Raw genomic sequence first — 17,610 nt, 5'->3', positions numbered from 1 at the left:
TCAATCAAATTTTATAATAATTTTTAAAAAATTTTTCCTTTTAAAAAATATTTTGTGATGTTGTGATAATATGTATTAATACAAGTGCATCCTGATACTTTTATCTCTAGTAAAGGTATGAGTATCATGAACAGTTTTGTTATCTAATGATATTATTTTGATAATATTTTGTGTATATTCTTATAATATTTTGTCTAAATATCATCATAATACAATATTATTTTGATAATATTTTATGAATATTCTTATAATATGTTACCTAAATGTCATCATAATATGATGAATTATTTCCATAATAACATATAAAAAAGAAAAAAAAAAAAAAGAATCATTAATTTATAATTATTTAAATTGATTCTTTAAAAAAATATTATAATATATTATTTATAAAAATAATTTTTTACTCTTATTTTAAATAAATTTGTGGCCTTTTATTAAAAGGCCTATGATCGATGTATTATTATTATAAAAATTAATGCAATGTTTTTAATTTATGCTTTCTTTTCAGTTTTCTTTGGTAATAACACTGCTTGAATGTTTGGTAATACACCACCTTGAGCAATTGTTACACCAGATAATAATTTATTTAATTCTTCATCATTACGAATTGCCAATTGTAAATGACGTGGAATGATACGTGTTTTTTTGTTATCACGGGCAGCATTACCAGCTAACTCGAGAACTTCTGCAGCCAAATATTCCATAACAGCAGCCAAATATACTGGGGCACCAGCACCTACTCGTTCAGCATAATTTCCTTTTCGTAATAATCTGTGAATTCTTCCAACAGGAAATTGTAATCCTGCTCGGCTTGATCTTGACTTTGCCTTTCCCTTTACTTTACCACCTTTACCTCGTCCAGACATAGCGAATAAATTTATTTAATTAATATTTTTTTTTGTAAATATAATCACACAGATGTGTACGTTACGGGGATTGTAACATAAATGTTTAAAATGTTATTTGGGTATTTTAATTTATAATATTTATAAAATATAAAACTTTAAAAATAAACCAATCACCTTATAGTATTATTTTCAGCCAATCAGAGAGTAGTATTCATTTTTATTGTTATATCCATCTTCGCGTATATAATACGCTAGTTGTATACACGACACGCTCATACATATACTGACTGGTGTTCTGTAACTATCTGTGTATATTAATTGTTTGTAACAATGCCACCAAAAACAAGTGGAAAAGCAGCAAAAAAAGCTGGCAAAGCTCAAAAAAATATATCAAAGAGTGATAAGAAAAAGAAGAGGAAGCGCAAGGAATCATATGCAATTTACATTTACAAAGTATTAAAACAAGTGCATCCTGATACTGGTATCTCTAGTAAAGCTATGAGTATCATGAACAGTTTTGTTAATGATATTTTTGAACGTATTGCTGCTGAAGCATCACGTTTAGCACATTATAATAAACGTTCAACAATCACAAGTCGGGAAATTCAAACCGCAGTTCGATTATTATTACCTGGTGAATTGGCAAAGCACGCTGTTAGTGAAGGTACTAAAGCTGTTACAAAATATACAAGTTCAAAATAAATAAATCGAAAATATTATTTAATTGATAACATAAAAATACATCAACATATAAAAACGGCTCTCTTTTTAAGAGAGCCATCAAATTTTTTAAATAAGAGTAAATTATTTTTATATATACAAAAAAATTAAATAAACAATTATTAATATCATATTTAATATAAAATTTTATATATTAATAGCTTGAATATATCTATTATTAGTATATCAATATTATTAATTTTAAATATAATAAAGGATATCGCGGAATATATATCGTAAATCAGTGTAATGCAAATGCATTACATTACCTTTATTATTTTCATTTTACATTTACTACTTGTTTATGTACGCTTATAATTATTAGAAAAATATTTTTAATAATTTTAAAAAATAAATGAAATAATAAAAATTTAATAATAAATTATTTATTGAAAGTATAAAAAATGGTATAGCAAAATCTTTATTTTCTTTGATTAAGGCGAAATGTTTTATTAGTTATAAATTCGATAATCTCCTATCGATACTTGTTACTCTTAACTTGTATATATAAAAAATATAATAGTATATTAATTTATAATAAAATTTTTTCAAAAATTCAATAAGTTATTGTAAAATAAAATAGATAATATACAAATTATAATTTATTATTGCAGATATATTACAATAAAAAAAAAAAATAAAAATATTTGGTAATGTATGTTATAAACAAAATAATTTGTTGTAAACAAATTATATAATATGTTATATTTATTAACAAATTTATTTACTCTTATATAAATAAAATTAGTGGCTTCCCAAAAAGGAAAGCCTGTTTAAATTTATCGGATGTATTAAATATTCTTTAATAAATTTACTAAATATTTTAAGTAAATTATTATATTTTCTTAACCTCCAAAACCATACAAAGTACGACCTTGTCGTTTTAATGCATATACAACATCCATAGCTGTAACTGTTTTACGTTTTGCGTGTTCAGTATATGTAACAGCATCCCGAATAACATTTTCAAGGAATACTTTAAGTACACCACGTGTTTCTTCATAAATTAAACCAGAGATACGTTTTACTCCACCTCGTCGTGCTAAACGACGAATTGCAGGTTTTGTAATACCTTGGATATTATCACGCAAAACTTTTCTATGACGTTTTGCACCCCCTTTTCCAAGACCCTTTCCACCTTTTCCTCTGCCAGTCATTTTAATAAAAAATTATTTACAATATTTTAACGAACGGATAACACGTGTGTTAACCTCACAAGTATTGTAATGTATGTGAGCGCCGGTACAATTGTGCCTTTTTATATAAAGCATTAAAGATTTTTTAAGCCACGCCTATACAATTTGATTAGTCCATACTCTGATAGCTATCCAATAGGATATGACAACAAAAATTTTGAAATTTCATATAAATATAAATACAACACATTTATTTCGCATTTAAACATTTGACTTTGTAGTATCAAATTGTCGAATATAATTTTTAAAATTGTGTGTTTTTTTGTAAAAACATTATTATTTGAAAATGGCTAGAACCAAGCAAACTGCACGTAAATCAACTGGTGGTAAAGCACCAAGAAAACAATTAGCAACGAAAGCTGCACGTAAAAGTGCACCAGCAACTGGTGGAGTAAAAAAACCACACAGATATCGTCCTGGTACAGTAGCTTTACGAGAAATTCGTCGTTATCAAAAAAGTACTGAATTGTTAATTCGTAAATTACCATTCCAACGTTTAGTACGTGAAATTGCACAAGATTTTAAAACCGATTTACGTTTTCAAAGTTCAGCTGTTATGGCATTACAAGAAGCTAGTGAAGCCTATTTAGTAGGTTTATTTGAAGATACCAATTTATGCGCAATTCATGCAAAGCGTGTTACAATTATGCCTAAGGATATACAATTGGCAAGACGTATTCGTGGAGAACGTGCATAAGCGTTTTAAATGACAATTTAAAAAAAAAAAAACAAATAAGAAATATTTTCGGTCCTATATATAGGACCAACATATATTATTAAATAAGAGTATATTATTTTTATTAAAAAATATATATATATATATATATATATATATATATATATATATATATATATATAAATATAAATTATTGAAATAAAATTAAACATTATTAAAATTTTGTTATAATTATAAGCGATTGCTATTTCTAAAAATAAATAAATTTCATAAAATTTATATTATTTTATATTCATTTGAAATATTAAAAAAACTTCTCGCTTTAAAGTAACCATGATATGAGTTATAAATGCAATAAAATTTTATACAAAAAATAATATTTATTTGTTGATGAATAATATAAAAGGTTTACATTTCTAAATAACATATATTTATATATGGTGTGTAAAAAAAAAGAAAAGAAGAAAAATAATTTATATTTTTAATATAAAAAGGCAACCGCACACAGTGTTCCCAAGCGGTCACCCATCCAAGTACTGACTGTGCCCAATGTTGCTTAACTTCGGTGATCGGACGAGAACCGGTGTTTTCAACGTGGTATGGCTGTTGCCAGTAATAAATGAAAATTTTTACAAATATATATTTTTCATAAATATCATTAATATTAAAGTATATTATTAAAATTTTCAATGAAGTAATCAATTTAAATATATACTTATTTATTATACCATATATTTTAAATAAAAATGCAACCGCACACAGTATTCTCAAGTGGCCACCCATCCGTGGTACTGACTGTGGCAAATGTTTCTAAACTATTATTTTATAAAATATTTATACAAAAAATAATTTACTCTTATCAAATATTAATTTGTGGCCTGTATTAAGGCCTATGTTATTTTCATTTTTTAGCAAAAATAATGAAATATTTCAATATATTATTAAAGTAACAGATCATTTCTTTTTTGGTGCTGCTTTTTTAATTTTTGTAGGAGATGATTTGGCAACAGAAGCTTTCTTAGCTTTTGGTGCTTTCGGTTTACGAGCAGGGCTACTTTTGGCAGCGGATTTTGTACTTTTTGCTGGTTTTGCTTTAACTGGTGCTTTTTTTGATGCCGCTGATGATTTTGCAGTAACTTTTTTAGCAGCAGTTGATGATGATGGAGTCGCTTTTTTTGCTTTAGGCTTTTTGGCTGCCAATGATGTAGTTGTGGCTTTCTTTTCTTTTGGTGCCCGTTTACTTTTAGCACTCTTTGCTGAACCTTTTGCTCCACTTTCTTTTTTGGATACTTTTGATTTAGCTGAAGAATTAGATGAAGCGGAAGCAGCCAATTTGAATGAACCAGATGCACCTTTACCTTTAGTTTGTACCAAGGCTCCCTCAGTTACAGCAGCTTTTAAATATTTTTTAATAAATGGTGAAATTTTATCAGAATCCACTTTATAATTTGCAGCTAAATATTTTTTAATTGCTTGTAATGATGAACCACCACGTTCTTTTAAATTTTTAATTGCGTTAACAACCATTTCTGATGTACGTGGATGTGTTGGTTTTGAATGTTGTTTTGTACGTTTAGCACCAGAAGCTGTTGCTTTTTTTGTTGGTGTTGTAGAAGCAGCAGTAACCGCAGTTGCTGCAACAGCTGTAGAATTTTCTTCGGCCATATTTTTTACTTTATAAAAATAATGTATTTATTATAAATATTTAAATGATAAAATATAATAATTCTATCAAATAAAAAATAAAGGTTTTCAATTATATCATTATTCACAATAATATAAGTCCCTATGTAAGTCAAAGTACCATGTAGAAAACACATAAAAATTAAATAGTATTTCTAATTTACTGTCGTAGTAAACATGATTTATTTTTTCAATTTCTATAATATATAAAATAATAAATTATAAATTTAATAATAATATTTATTTTATAAATTAAAATATATTTAATTTTTTTATTAACAATTATTAATAAACATAGTTTAATATTAATTATTTCAATCATACAAAACAATAATATTTTTAAGGTAAACTTAAAAAGTATATATTTTTATTTTTTATTTAATATCGATTTATTATAAATTATTAGTATATAAATAATTAAAAAATTTAATATATAAATATATATATTATAGTATAAGATTTCATTTTTAGAAAAACTTTTTTTGTCAATAATGAAAACGTATTATTATGAAATGTGTTAATCGAACATTGACAAAATATATTTCATTAGAAAATACTTTTATTTATGCATTAATATCAATAATTAACTATTAAATTAATTTTTTCATAATTATATAAAGAAATTTTATACTGATATAAGTATTTATATATTATAATATTTATTTTAAATATAAAAAAATTTATGACAAAATATATTATTAGAGTATTTGTTGAGATTAATATAAGATTATTTTAAATAAGAATTAATTTATATAATTATTAAAATATTATTAATTTTATGTTATGTAATTTTAATAAAAATAAATAATAATAATAAATATAAAAATTTTTTAACAATTTAAATTTTATATGATCTAAATAATTTTGTTAAGTACGATATGAGAAATCATTGTAAGCTTCGTTAAGAAACTTTGTAATATAAAATAATAATAATAATATTAAATATATAAATAAATAAAATAAATTTGATACATATTTTTGGTTCATTCTGTGTATAAATCAAAGGATACCGAATAATTGGTAACGGATGCGATATATTATAGTATCGAGTATTAAAACATAATATATAAATTTATCTTGTTATTCAAATTTTTTGTTACTTAACTTATGTATTTAGAAAATTTATAATATTATTTATATAATTGACATAAAATCTTATAAATTGAAATTTTATTAATATGTATCAAAAGAAGAGAGTAACGTATTGATATAATATCAAAGGATACTGATTATTTAAATAACGAATACGTCATATATTGTTTGTGTAACAAAGTTCACTTGGCCATCTAGTTGAAAATAACATTTTCAATAGAAAGTTTATATGCTTTTTTTTTTCTTTAATTATTAAAAAAATAAATTGAAATTTAATTCAATCAAATTTTATAATAATTTTTAAAAAATTTTTCCTTTTAAAAAATATTTTGTGATGTTGTGATAATATGTATTAATACAAGTGCATCCTGATACTTTTATCTCTAGTAAAGGTATGAGTATCATGAACAGTTTTGTTATCTAATGATATTATTTTGATAATATTTTGTGTATATTCTTATAATATTTTGTCTAAATATCATCATAATACAATATTATTTTGATAATATTTTATGAATATTCTTATAATATGTTACCTAAATGTCATCATAATATGATGAATTATTTCCATAATAACATATAAAAAAGAAAAAAAAAAAAAAGAATCATTAATTTATAATTATTTAAATTGATTCTTTAAAAAAATATTATAATATATTATTTATAAAAATAATTTTTACTCTTATTTTAAATAAATTTGTGGCCTTTTATTAAAAGGCCTATGATCGATGTATTATTATTATAAAAATTAATGCAATGTTTTTAATTTATGCTTTCTTTTCAGTTTTCTTTGGTAATAACACTGCTTGAATGTTTGGTAATACACCACCTTGAGCAATTGTTACACCAGATAATAATTTATTTAATTCTTCATCATTACGAATTGCCAATTGTAAATGACGTGGAATGATACGTGTTTTTTTGTTATCACGGGCAGCATTACCAGCTAACTCGAGAACTTCTGCAGCCAAATATTCCATAACAGCAGCCAAATATACTGGGGCACCAGCACCTACTCGTTCAGCATAATTTCCTTTTCGTAATAATCTGTGAATTCTTCCAACAGGAAATTGTAATCCTGCTCGGCTTGATCTTGACTTTGCCTTTCCCTTTACTTTACCACCTTTACCTCGTCCAGACATAGCGAATAAATTTATTTAATTAATATTTTTTTTTGTAAATATAATCACACAGATGTGTACGTTACGGGGATTGTAACATAAATGTTTAAAATGTTATTTGGGTATTTTAATTTATAATATTTATAAAATATAAAACTTTAAAAATAAACCAATCACCTTATAGTATTATTTTCAGCCAATCAGAGAGTAGTATTCATTTTTATTGTTATATCCATCTTCGCGTATATAATACGCTAGTTGTATACACGACACGCTCATACATATACTGACTGGTGTTCTGTAACTATCTGTGTATATTAATTGTTTGTAACAATGCCACCAAAAACAAGTGGAAAAGCAGCAAAAAAAGCTGGCAAAGCTCAAAAAAATATATCAAAGAGTGATAAGAAAAAGAAGAGGAAGCGCAAGGAATCATATGCAATTTACATTTACAAAGTATTAAAACAAGTGCATCCTGATACTGGTATCTCTAGTAAAGCTATGAGTATCATGAACAGTTTTGTTAATGATATTTTTGAACGTATTGCTGCTGAAGCATCACGTTTAGCACATTATAATAAACGTTCAACAATCACAAGTCGGGAAATTCAAACCGCAGTTCGATTATTATTACCTGGTGAATTGGCAAAGCACGCTGTTAGTGAAGGTTCTAAAGCTGTTACAAAATATACAAGTTCAAAATAAATAAATCGAAAATATTATTTAATTGATAACATAAAAATACATCAACATATAAAAACGGCTCTCTTTTTAAGAGAGCCATCAAATTTTTTAAATAAGAGTAAATTATTTTTATATATACAAAAAAATTAAATAAACAATTATTAATATCATATTTAATATAAAATTTTATATATTAATAGCTTGAATATATCTATTATTAGTATATCAATATTATTAATTTTAAATATAATAAAGGATATCGCGGAATATATATCGTAAATCAGTGTAATGCAAATGCATTACATTACCTTTATTATTTTCATTTTACATTTACTACTTGTTTATGTACGCTTATAATTATTAGAAAAATATTTTTAATAATTTTAAAAAATAAATGAAATAATAAAAATTTAATAATAAATTATTTATTGAAAGTATAAAAAATGGTATAGCAAAATCTTTATTTTCTTTGATTAAGGCGAAATGTTTTATTAGTTATAAATTCGATAATCTCCTATCGATACTTGTTACTCTTAACTTGTATATATAAAAAATATAATAGTATATTAATTTATAATAAAATTTTTTCAAAAATTCAATAAGTTATTGTAAAATAAAATAGATAATATACAAATTATAATTTATTATTGCAGATATATTACAATAAAAAAAAAAAAATAAAAATATTTGGTAATGTATGTTATAAACAAAATAATTTGTTGTAAACAAATTATATAATATGTTATATTTATTAACAAATTTATTTACTCTTATATAAATAAAATTAGTGGCTTCCCAAAAAGGAAAGCCTGTTTAAATTTATCGGATGTATTAAATATTCTTTAATAAATTTACTAAATATTTTAAGTAAATTATTATATTTTCTTAACCTCCAAAACCATACAAAGTACGACCTTGTCGTTTTAATGCATATACAACATCCATAGCTGTAACTGTTTTACGTTTTGCGTGTTCAGTATATGTAACAGCATCCCGAATAACATTTTCAAGGAATACTTTAAGTACACCACGTGTTTCTTCATAAATTAAACCAGAGATACGTTTTACTCCACCTCGTCGTGCTAAACGACGAATTGCAGGTTTTGTAATACCTTGGATATTATCACGCAAAACTTTTCTATGACGTTTTGCACCCCCTTTTCCAAGACCCTTTCCACCTTTTCCTCTGCCAGTCATTTTAATAAAAAATTATTTACAATATTTTAACGAACGGATAACACGTGTGTTAACCTCACAAGTATTGTAATGTATGTGAGCGCCGGTACAATTGTGCCTTTTTATATAAAGCATTAAAGATTTTTTAAGCCACGCCTATACAATTTGATTAGTCCATACTCTGATAGCTATCCAATAGGATATGACAACAAAAATTTTGAAATTTCATATAAATATAAATACAACACATTTATTTCGCATTTAAACATTTGACTTTGTAGTATCAAATTGTCGAATATAATTTTTAAAATTGTGTGTTTTTTTGTAAAAACATTATTATTTGAAAATGGCTAGAACCAAGCAAACTGCACGTAAATCAACTGGTGGTAAAGCACCAAGAAAACAATTAGCAACGAAAGCTGCACGTAAAAGTGCACCAGCAACTGGTGGAGTAAAAAAACCACACAGATATCGTCCTGGTACAGTAGCTTTACGAGAAATTCGTCGTTATCAAAAAAGTACTGAATTGTTAATTCGTAAATTACCATTCCAACGTTTAGTACGTGAAATTGCACAAGATTTTAAAACCGATTTACGTTTTCAAAGTTCAGCTGTTATGGCATTACAAGAAGCTAGTGAAGCCTATTTAGTAGGTTTATTTGAAGATACCAATTTATGCGCAATTCATGCAAAGCGTGTTACAATTATGCCTAAGGATATACAATTGGCAAGACGTATTCGTGGAGAACGTGCATAAGCGTTTTAAATGACAATTTAAAAAAAAAAAAACAAATAAGAAATATTTTCGGTCCTATATATAGGACCAACATATATTATTAAATAAGAGTATATTATTTTTATTAAAAAATATATATATATATATATATATATATATATATATATATATATATAAATATAAATTATTGAAATAAAATTAAACATTATGAAAATTTTGTTATAATTATAAGCGATTGCTATTTCTAAAAATAAATAAATTTCATAAAATTTATATTATTTTATATTCATTTGAAATATTAAAAAAACTTCTCGCTTTAAAGTAACCATGATATGAGTTATAAATGCAATAAAATTTTATACAAAAAATAATATTTATTTGTTGATGAATAATATAAAAGGTTTACATTTCTAAATAACATATATTTATATATGGTGTGTAAAAAAAAAGAAAAGAAGAAAAATAATTTATATTTTTAATATAAAAAGGCAACCGCACACAGTGTTCCCAAGCGGTCACCCATCCAAGTACTGACTGTGCCCAATGTTGCTTAACTTCGGTGATCGGACGAGAACCGGTGTTTTCAACGTGGTATGGCTGTTGCCAGTAATAAATGAAAATTTTTACAAATATATATTTTTCATAAATATCATTAATATTAAAGTATATTATTAAAATTTTCAATGAAGTAATCAATTTAAATATATACTTATTTATTATACCATATATTTTAAATAAAAATGCAACCGCACACAGTATTCTCAAGTGGCCACCCATCCGTGGTACTGACTGTGGCAAATGTTTCTAAACTATTATTTTATAAAATATTTATACAAAAAATAATTTACTCTTATCAAATATTAATTTGTGGCCTGTATTAAGGCCTATGTTATTTTCATTTTTTAGCAAAAATAATGAAATATTTCAATATATTATTAAAGTAACAGATCATTTCTTTTTTGGTGCTGCTTTTTTAATTTTTGTAGGAGATGATTTGGCAACAGAAGCTTTCTTAGCTTTTGGTGCTTTCGGTTTACGAGCAGGGCTACTTTTGGCAGCGGATTTTGTACTTTTTGCTGGTTTTGCTTTAACTGGTGCTTTTTTTGATGCCGCTGATGATTTTGCAGTAACTTTTTTAGCAGCAGTTGATGATGATGGAGTCGCTTTTTTTGCTTTAGGCTTTTTGGCTGCCAATGATGTAGTTGTGGCTTTCTTTTCTTTTGGTGCCCGTTTACTTTTAGCACTCTTTGCTGAACCTTTTGCTCCACTTTCTTTTTTGGATACTTTTGATTTAGCTGAAGAATTAGATGAAGCGGAAGCAGCCAATTTGAATGAACCAGATGCACCTTTACCTTTAGTTTGTACCAAGGCTCCCTCAGTTACAGCAGCTTTTAAATATTTTTTAATAAATGGTGAAATTTTATCAGAATCCACTTTATAATTTGCAGCTAAATATTTTTTAATTGCTTGTAATGATGAACCACCACGTTCTTTTAAATTTTTAATTGCGTTAACAACCATTTCTGATGTACGTGGATGTGTTGGTTTTGAATGTTGTTTTGTACGTTTAGCACCAGAAGCTGTTGCTTTTTTTGTTGGTGTTGTAGAAGCAGCAGTAACCGCAGTTGCTGCAACAGCTGTAGAATTTTCTTCGGCCATATTTTTTACTTTATAAAAATAATGTATTTATTATAAATATTTAAATGATAAAATATAATAATTCTATCAAATAAAAAATAAAGGTTTTCAATTATATCATTATTCACAATAATATAAGTCCCTATGTAAGTCAAAGTACCATGTAGAAAACACATAAAAATTAAATAGTATTTCTAATTTACTGTCGTAGTAAACATGATTTATTTTTTCAATTTCTATAATATATAAAATAATAAATTATAAATTTAATAATAATATTTATTTTATAAATTAAAATATATTTAATTTTTTTATTAACAATTATTAATAAACATAGTTTAATATTAATTATTTCAATCATACAAAACAATAATATTTTTAAGGTAAACTTAAAAAGTATATATTTTTATTTTTTATTTAATATCGATTTATTATAAATTATTAGTATATAAATAATTAAAAAATTTAATATATAAATATATATATTATAGTATAAGATTTCATTTTTAGAAAAACTTTTTTTGTCAATAATGAAAACGTATTATTATGAAATGTGTTAATCGAACATTGACAAAATATATTTCATTAGAAAATACTTTTATTTATGCATTAATATCAATAATTAACTATTAAATTAATTTTTTCATAATTATATAAAGAAATTTTATACTGATATAAGTATTTATATATTATAATATTTATTTTAAATATAAAAAAATTTATGACAAAATATATTATTAGAGTATTTGTTGAGATTAATATAAGATTATTTTAAATAAGAATTAATTTATATAATTATTAAAATATTATTAATTTTATGTTATGTAATTTTAATAAAAATAAATAATAATAATAAATATAAAAATTTTTTAACAATTTAAATTTTATATGATCTAAATAATTTTGTTAAGTACGATATGAGAAATCATTGTAAGCTTCGTTAAGAAACTTTGTAATATAAAATAATAATAATAATATTAAATATATAAATAAATAAAATAAATTTGATACATATTTTTGGTTCATTCTGTGTATAAATCAAAGGATACCGAATAATTGGTAACGGATGCGATATATTATAGTATCGAGTATTAAAACATAATATATAAATTTATCTTGTTATTCAAATTTTTTGTTACTTAACTTATGTATTTAGAAAATTTATAATATTATTTATATAATTGACATAAAATCTTATAAATTGAAATTTTATTAATATGTATCAAAAGAAGAGAGTAACGTATTGATATAATATCAAAGGATACTGATTATTTAAATAACGAATACGTCATATATTGTTTGTGTAACAAAGTTCACTTGGCCATCTAGTTGAAAATAACATTTTCAATAGAAAGTTTATATGCTTTTTTTTTTCTTTAATTATTAAAAAAATAAATTGAAATTTAATTCAATCAAATTTTATAATAATTTTTAAAAAATTTTTCCTTTTAAAAAATATTTTGTGATGTTGTGATAATATGTATTAATACAAGTGCATCCTGATACTTTTATCTCTAGTAAAGGTATGAGTATCATGAACAGTTTTGTTATCTAATGATATTATTTTGATAATATTTTGTGTATATTCTTATAATATTTTGTCTAAATATCATCATAATACAATATTATTTTGATAATATTTTATGAATATTCTTATAATATGTTACCTAAATGTCATCATAATATGATGAATTATTTCCATAATAACATATAAAAAAAAAAAAAAAAAAAAAGAATCATTAATTTATAATTATTTAAATTGATTCTTTAAAAAAATATTATAATATATTATTTATAAAAATAATTTTTACTCTTATTTTAAATAAATTTGTGGCCTTTTATTAAAAGGCCTATGATCGATGTATTATTATTATAAAAATTAATGCAATGTTTTTAATTTATGCTTTCTTTTCAGTTTTCTTTGGTAATAACACTGCTTGAATGTTTGGTAATACACCACCTTGAGCAATTGTTACACCAGATAATAATTTATTTAATTCTTCATCATTACGAATTGCCAATTGTAAATGACGTGGAATGATACGTGTTTTTTTGTTATCACGGGCAGCATTACCAGCTAACTCGAGAACTTCTGCAGCCAAATATTCCATAACAGCAGCCAAATATACTGGGGCACCAGCACCTACTCGTTCAGCATAATTTCCTTTTCGTAATAATCTGTGAATTCTTCCAACAGGAAATTGTAATCCTGCTCGGCTTGATCTTGACTTTGCCTTTCCCTTTACTTTACCACCTTTACCTCGTCCAGACATAGCGAATAAATTTATTTAATTAATATTTTTTTTTGTAAATATAATCACACAGATGTGTACGTTACGGGGATTGTAACATAAATGTTTAAAATGTTATTTGGGTATTTTAATTTATAATATTTATAAAATATAAAACTTTAAAAATAAACCAATCACCTTATAGTATTATTTTCAGCCAATCAGAGAGTAGTATTCATTTTTATTGTTATATCCATCTTCGCGTATATAATACGCTAGTTGTATACACGACACGCTCATACATATACTGACTGGTGTTCTGTAACTATCTGTGTATATTAATTGTTTGTAACAATGCCACCAAAAACAAGTGGAAAAGCAGCAAAAAAAGCTGGCAAAGCTCAAAAAAATATATCAAAGAGTGATAAGAAAAAGAAGAGGAAGCGCAAGGAATCATATGCAATTTACATTTACAAAGTATTAAAACAAGTGCATCCTGATACTGGTATCTCTAGTAAAGCTATGAGTATCATGAACAGTTTTGTTAATGATATTTTTGAACGTATTGCTGCTGAAGCATCACGTTTAGCACATTATAATAAACGTTCAACAATCACAAGTCGGGAAATTCAAACCGCAGTTCGATTATTATTACCTGGTGAATTGGCAAAGCACGCTGTTAGTGAAGGTACTAAAGCTGTTACAAAATATACAAGTTCAAAATAAATAAATCGAAAATATTATTTAATTGATAACATAAAAATACATCAACATATAAAAACGGCTCTCTTTTTAAGAGAGCCATCAAATTTTTTAAATAAGAGTAAATTATTTTTATATATACAAAAAAATTAAATAAACAATTATTAATATCATATTTAATATAAAATTTTATATATTAATAGCTTGAATATATCTATTATTAGTATATCAATATTATTAATTTTAAATATAATAAAGGATATCGCGGAATATATATCGTAAATCAGTGTAATGCAAATGCATTACATTACCTTTATTATTTTCATTTTACATTTACTACTTGTTTATGTACGCTTATAATTATTAGAAAAATATTTTTAATAATTTTAAAAAATAAATGAAATAATAAAAATTTAATAATAAATTATTTATTGAAAGTATAAAAAATGGTATAGCAAAATCTTTATTTTCTTTGATTAAGGCGAAATGTTTTATTAGTTATAAATTCGATAATCTCCTATCGATACTTGTTACTCTTAACTTGTATATATAAAAAATATAATAGTATATTAATTTATAATAAAATTTTTTCAAAAATTCAATAAGTTATTGTAAAATAAAATAGATAATATACAAATTATAATTTATTATTGCAGATATATTACAATAAAAAAAAAAAATAAAAATATTTGGTAATGTATGTTATAAACAAAATAATTTGTTGTAAACAAATTATATAATATGTTATATTTATTAACAAATTTATTTACTCTTATATAAATAAAATTAGTGGCTTCCCAAAAAGGAAAGCCTGTTTAAATTTATCGGATGTATTAAATATTCTTTAATAAATTTACTAAATATTTTAAGTAAATTATTATATTTTCTTAACCTCCAAAACCATACAAAGTACGACCTTGTCGTTTTAATGCATATACAACATCCATAGCTGTAACTGTTTTACGTTTTGCGTGTTCAGTATATGTAACAGCATCCCGAATAACATTTTCAAGGAATACTTTAAGTACACCACGTGTTTCTTCATAAATTAAACCAGAGATACGTTTTACTCCACCTCGTCGTGCTAAACGACGAATTGCAGGTTTTGTAATACCTTGGATATTATCACGCAAAACTTTTCTATGACGTTTTGCACCCCCTTTTCCAAGACCCTTTCCACCTTTTCCTCTGCCAGTCATTTTAATAAAAAATTATTTACAATATTTTAACGAACGGATAACACGTGTGTTAACCTCACAAGTATTGTAATGTATGTGAGCGCCGGTACAATTGTGCCTTTTTATATAAAGCATTAAAGATTTTTTAAGCCACGCCTATACAATTTGATTAGTCCATACTCTGATAGCTATCCAATAGGATATGACAACAAAAATTTTGAAATTTCATATAAATATAAATACAACACATTTATTTCGCATTTAAACATTTGACTTTGTAGTATCAAATTGTCGAATATAATTTTTAAAATTGTGTGTTTTTTTGTAAAAACATTATTATTTGAAAATGGCTAGAACCAAGCAAACTGCACGTAAATCAACTGGTGGTAAAGCACCAAGAAAACAATTAGCAACGAAAGCTGCACGTAAAAGTGCACCAGCAACTGGTGGAGTAAAAAAACCACACAGATATCGTCCTGGTACAGTAGCTTTACGAGAAATTCGTCGTTATCAAAAAAGTACTGAATTGTTAATTCGTAAATTACCATTCCAACGTTTAGTACGTGAAATTGCACAAGATTTTAAAACCGATTTACGTTTTCAAAGTTCAGCTGTTATGGCATTACAAGAAGCTAGTGAAGCCTATTTAGTAGGTTTATTTGAAGATACCAATTTATGCGCAATTCATGCAAAGCGTGTTACAATTATGCCTAAGGATATACAATTGGCAAGACGTATTCGTGGAGAACGTGCATAAGCGTTTTAAATGACAATTTAAAAAAAAAAAAACAAATAAGAAATATTTTCGGTCCTATATATAGGACCAACATATATTATTAAATAAGAGTATATTATTTTTATTAAAAAATATATATATATATATATATATATATATATATATATATATATATATATATATATAAATATAAATTATTGAAATAAAATTAAACATTATTAAAATTTTGTTATAATTATAAGCGATTGCTATTTCTAAAAATAAATAAATTTCATAAAATTTATATTATTTTATATTCATTTGAAATATTAAAAAAACTTCTCGCTTTAAAGTAACCATGATATGAGTTATAAATGCAATAAAATTTTATACAAAAAATAATATTTATTTGTTGATGAATAATATAAAAGGTTTACATTTCTAAATAACATATATTTATATATGGTGTGTAAAAAAAAAGAAAAGAAGAAAAATAATTTATATTTTTAATATAAAAAGGCAACCGCACACAGTGTTCCCAAGCGGTCACCCATCCAAGTACTGACTGTGCCCAATGTTGCTTAACTTCGGTGATCGGACGAGAACCGGTGTTTTCAACGTGGTATGGCTGTTGCCAGTAATAAATGAAAATTTTTACAAATATATATTTTTCATAAATATCATTAATATTAAAGTATATTATTAAAATTTTCAATGAAGTAATCAATTTAAATATATACTTATTTATTATACCATATATTTTAAATAAAAATGCAACCGCACACAGTATTCTCAAGTGGCCACCCATCCGTGGTACTGACTGTGGCAAATGTTTCTAAACTATTATTTTATAAAATATTTATACAAAAAATAATTTACTCTTATCAAATATTAATTTGTGGCCTGTATTAAGGCCTATGTTATTTTCATTTTTTAGCAAAAATAATGAAATATTTCAATATATTATTAAAGTAACAGATCATTTCTTTTTTGGTGCTGCTTTTTTAATTTTTGTAGGAGATGATTTGGCAACAGAAGCTTTCTTAGCTTTTGGTGCTTTCGGTTTACGAGCAGGGCTACTTTTGGCAGCGGATTTTGTACTTTTTGCTGGTTTTGCTTTAACTGGTGCTTTTTTTGATGCCGCTGATGATTTTGCAGTAACTTTTTTAGCAGCAGTTGATGATGATGGAGTCGCTTTTTTTGCTTTAGGCTTT

General features: G+C 24.5%; 3 non-coding genes across 3 annotated transcripts; all 3 read right to left on the bottom strand.

Moving 5' to 3' along the window:
• Positions 1-3,932: 3,932 nt before the first annotated feature.
• On the bottom strand, positions 3,933-4,051 carry LOC123304543. The gene has a single exon (XR_006536555.1). It is a non-coding gene; the product is annotated as a 5S ribosomal RNA (ribosomal RNA).
• A 6,367-nt stretch (positions 4,052-10,418) lies between these two features.
• Positions 10,419-10,537, bottom strand: LOC123304547. The gene has a single exon (XR_006536559.1). It is a non-coding gene; the product is annotated as a 5S ribosomal RNA (ribosomal RNA).
• A 6,376-nt stretch (positions 10,538-16,913) lies between these two features.
• Positions 16,914-17,032, bottom strand: LOC123304546. The gene has a single exon (XR_006536558.1). It is a non-coding gene; the product is annotated as a 5S ribosomal RNA (ribosomal RNA).
• Between the last annotated feature and the right edge of the window lie 578 nt (positions 17,033-17,610).

Source organism: Chrysoperla carnea, assembly GCF_905475395.1.
Source record: "Chrysoperla carnea chromosome X unlocalized genomic scaffold, inChrCarn1.1 SUPER_X_unloc_64, whole genome shotgun sequence".
NCBI classification, from domain to species: Eukaryota; Metazoa; Arthropoda; class Insecta; order Neuroptera; family Chrysopidae; genus Chrysoperla; species Chrysoperla carnea.
Note: the sequence above shows the minus strand (reverse complement) of the source record. Positions and strands in the feature narration are given on the sequence as shown.